This window comes from Clupea harengus, chromosome 19 (genome assembly GCF_900700415.2).
Source record: "Clupea harengus chromosome 19, Ch_v2.0.2, whole genome shotgun sequence".
Taxonomy (NCBI): Eukaryota; Metazoa; Chordata; class Actinopteri; order Clupeiformes; family Clupeidae; genus Clupea; species Clupea harengus.
Genome location: NC_045170.1, coordinates 14,387,487 through 14,392,486, shown reverse-complemented (window position 1 = coordinate 14,392,486; position 5,000 = coordinate 14,387,487). Strand labels below are relative to the sequence as shown.

At 46.8% G+C, this 5,000-nt stretch overlaps 1 protein-coding gene across 4 annotated transcripts in view; it reads right to left on the bottom strand.

Moving 5' to 3' along the window:
* The window catches only part of trappc9 (trafficking protein particle complex subunit 9), a 209,435-nt gene that overhangs the window by 66,698 nt on the left and 137,737 nt on the right, over positions 1 to 5,000 (bottom strand). The gene's annotated exons all lie outside the window — the stretch shown is intronic.

Below are 5,000 nucleotides of genomic sequence, written 5' to 3'. Positions count from 1 at the left end.
ACAAAGATGGAGAAACATTTCCTGTGAAGACCACATTCATAATGGACAGTATCCATTATGCATCAGTCTTCTCTCTTTCTGTGTGTGTACCTTTCTCTCTCTGTGTGTGATTCTCATTCTCACACTCACTCTCTCTCGCTCTCTCTGTATGTGTGTGTGTGTGTGTGTGTGTGTGTGTGTGTGTGTGTATGACATCATAGGTAGCACTTAACCTAGAGCTTGTATCTATAATAATTTACGACTCACTCCTACCACTGCTTGGGGAGGTCGTAAAACTATGTAATTGCTGCGGTGCTATTGTCCATAATGACTTCATTAAAATGCATTGTGCATACACTTATTATGCATTAGATGGAGGCTTTCATGAGAGCACTACTGGCGATACGAGACACCGCTAAAACATCAAGACAAGCAGGAAAAGCTAAGGAAGAGAGGCAAGGAAGAGAGGCAGGGTACCAGCTGACTAAAAAAAGAGCTGGATTGAGGGGCAAGAGAAGAGAGAAAAAGATGGGGATAATGAAACCAGAAAGGAGTGAATGGGGGGGGGGGGTGAAAAGGGCTTAAAGACAACATGAAGGAGGTGAGACTGAGATACCCTCAGGCAGAATTTAGATGCACAGCAGGAGGGATCTAAAAATAGAGACAGACAGACAGACAGACAGACAGACAGACAAGGTCATGATGGGTATAAACTCTGATGAAATGAGAAATTATGAGAGGCAGTTTGTGCATGTGTGTTTATGGGGGGAGAGAGAGAGAGAGAGAGAGGGAGAGAGAGAGAGAGAAAAGGCACCTTTCCACTGCGGGGTCTCAAGTGGCTTGAACTTTCACAGGAATGGCCCACTGCGCTTTTCTGCCTTTTGGTTTTCCTTCGCCGTGCAGGGAGGTCAAGTTGACCGTTGAATTTTGCTATAAAGTTGCTAACACTTGATGAAATTATTTCATGGCAACAGCAGTTACTTGATAAGTGAATGTCCTCTTCATTAGAGGACATACATCATACAAATGCTACCACCCCCCCCCCATCTGCTATGAGCAACACAGGCAGCTCCTGAGTCGGACTGAGGCCATGTTAGTAATGTGACTGATTAACTATGTGGTTCTCCCACGGTCCTTTTTTCAGTTGTGGCTCACATAAAGGACACTTGCAGCATGTGAATTTAGAGCTGTTCGTCTCTGTGTGTGCATGTGTGTGTGTGTGTGATAGGTAATATAGACTTGGCAGCTACTTGAACGCTTTCATGCCATCTATTTCTCTCTCTCTTTCTGTAAGCGCTCATTTCCCCCTCTCCACTCATAATCCTGTTCATCTGTCCTCTGATTGACACCTGGCTCTCCCTGAGTCCCTTTCCCACCACAGCTGATGTGCTGATGCTCAAACCCCATCCGTCCCCTGTCAGCGCTCACCGCTGGAGCACAGAACAAACACAGCCTGACAGATCCGAGGGCACGCGCGCACACACACACGCACACACACACACACACACACACACACACACACACACACACACACACACACACACACACACACACACACACACACACACACACACACACACACACACACACACACACACACACACACACACAAAAAAATGAGTGCACACACACACACAAACGAACACACACAAAACGAACACACACGCACGCACCTGATTATACTGTATAATGTCATAAACTACAACCGAGGGCCAGACGCCTTTCATCACTTAAAGAACTCTGTCGTGTACAAGACGTTTAGCGCACTCCTTCAATCAACCCAGGCGACGGAGTCCATGACAGCCGGAATGTGAGGATGAGAAAGTCAAACAGTTTTATGGAATTAATTCCTAGCATACGAGCAGGAGTGATGGGTACCTGATGGGAGCTGACAGTCACTACCCAAATAAGCCACCGAGGCAGCAACTTGGTGCGGGAGAATGAATTAGCCCAAGTCAACAGCGAAACTGCCTGTACTGAGCCCCTGTGGGAAAACTTATAATATTTGAATCTCGTCTCTCCGTTGAGAGAGAGCGAGAGGAAGAGTGGCACGCAGGGGCCAAACCCTTGATCAGGATGCTGGAGACGACATCAGACAGAGGAATTGCTACCTGCCACGACAGGCTTGACAGGGCGGTGATGAGGACTAAACAAAACAACCATTTCAAATGGTCACTTCACAACAGACTCCAATCACTGACTGCCAAAGCTAAAATAATCTTAAAAAAATGAAATAAAATGAAATTAAACTTAATAAATACAGACAAAAGCTACACAACAGATTCCAACAGTACAAGTCTAATAGGCCCACTCAATACAGGCACATTCTGTGATTAGAAGCAATGAGGAGATTAAAAAGGAAATGGACACGAGTCAAACAGCAAACATCCCTGACGTACAGATAGGACATATTAAGGGATATGAGACCCTTTGCCTCCGGATCATCAGGCCCTATCTGTAGTGACAGACAGCAGGGTGAAGAGGCTATGGCTCTGCCCAGAGTCCGCTGTCAGGAGGGGCCGCCGCCGGGGGAAATAAAGTAGGAACCGATCTGTATACAGGCATCTTCGCTTAATTGTACGTCGCTTTGGACAAACGCGTCTGCTAAATGACTAAATGTAAAATGTAATAGGCCCAACTGCTTGGTGCACAGCTGAGTAATAACCCAATGATTTCTCTGCTGAGAACTGTGAAAAGAAACACACACAGACAGACAGACAGAGACGTACACACACACACACACACACACACACACACACACACACACACACACACACACACACACACACACACACACACACACACACACACACACACACACACCCCGGGGCTCCCCCAGCAGGCTTCGTACACAGCAAACATGCACACACAGATATCTGTGCATTGATTGGCACACATGTTAATCCCTGCCTTTTTGCTGCAGACACAGGTGGTGGTCCATCGAGCTGCGCCTGACCTGAACGAGTCCCTTACCCATGCCGTAACTGAAGGAACACTGAACGAGTCCCTTCCCCATGCCGTCGCTGAAGGGACGCTGGAGGAGTGCGAGGCTGACTGGAGCTTTGATGTCAGCCAGTGTTTCGTCTTGCGGAGTGAAAGCGGGACTTTGGTCAGCTTGCTTACCTTTGAAGCCGTATGCGAAATGACAGCACGGCGACACACAAGCTCTGACAGGAAAAGAAGAAGGTCTCGCAAAGCGTCGACCCATTGTGTGTGGGACAACACAGATAGCGAACCCGGAGAGATTAGCACACAACATGTGTGTGCGCACTTACACACCACACACACGCACACACGCAAACACACACACGCACCACCTTTCTATTATGTACCAAATTCAACTTTCCACAACCCATTCAGAGACACATTAAGCATAAAAGACGGAGACCTGTATATTTTTGTCCTTTTCTGTCTTTCTCTACTGTCTTTCCCTACCAGACAGCCACCTCAAAGCAAAGCACAAATTACACAACAATTAGGGCCTCTGAAGCAGCAGCAAATGGAAGACTTGTGCTTTCATGCCACAGGCCTTTAAAGATTAGTAGCATCAGGATTATGGCACCAGGAGACTTCAAACGAATCCGCTCTGCCATCCGTCTTCATCATCCTAAACACACACACACACACACACACACACACACACACACACAGCACACATGCTAGAAACACTCACACATACACATGCTCACTACAGACAGACACACACACACACACACACACACACACACACACACACACACACACACACACACACACACACACACACAGCACACACAAAACACGGTGTTTGAAGGTTGGCCTGAATCGCTCTCTGTTGGCAACGTTGCTAGGGTTTTCGCCACTGACGGAGGCAGATAGTTTCAAACAAGCACACCTGATGGCCATAGCAGAGCTACACACACACACACACACACTATATGTATTCATGCAAAAACATTCCTAACTCACAAACAAACAAATTAAGGCACACGCACTCTCACACTCTCACACACACACACACACACACACACACACACACACACACACACACACACTGGGCCTCATCACAGGTGTGCTTGGCCCTCGCACCAGCAATGGCAGCACTTCTGCTTGGCAGGTTTTGATGTGGCCAGCCTTTGATGAACCAAACATTGAACTAATTACCTCCCTTTCAACACAAACACACACAGAGCTGCACAGCACAGGGCCTAATGCTGAGTTAATTGGTACATTTAATTTACATCCTCACTAACGCTTAAGATACTCTGTGTGTGTGTGTGTGTGTGTGTGTGTGTGTGTGTGTGTGTGTGTGTGTGTGTGTGTGTGTGTGTAAAGCAGAGATACTCTGACGAAGAGAAGGGGGTACAAAATGGCAGCCTGGAGCCTTGCTGCTCTGCTGGCGATGATGACTGCGCTACTCTCTGCAGAGACTGGATGGTATCAGTGGGCTAATCTGTGCTATTACCCAGCTTTTAATAACAGCCGGAGAACGGCGGGGTAACAGAAGAGGGACACGATTAGAGTTTGTAATCCCACACACACACACACACACAACACACACACACACACAGACACACAAGCGCGCCTAATATAACACCTCAAGACTCAAGACACGGTAATGTACACACTATGGATATATCATTCTTTTTTTCTCCTTTGGCTATATCATTCTTCTTCTTTTCTCCTGTGTTTTATTAGTTTGTTCTTTACTTTCTGAAATACTTCGACATCTCACTCGAGCCTCCATTATTCATCTCCCACACCGTCTCTGCCTGCAGTTAAAAGTACAAACTTGGAAAACTCGACTCGAGGCATACATGTAATCATCCTCAAGGGATCCACACACACACACACGGACCCAAACACACACACAAGCGATGTGGAAAATAATTGGCAAACTCAGCCTCCGAACTAAAATGACCATTGTAAATATCCACTATTTGTCTCTCTTTGTCTGATCGTCTCTTGATGCACACCTTCCTGTAAATGAACACTCCTGACACCCATTTGCTGAGCTGATACTGTGCAGATGAGTGTATGTC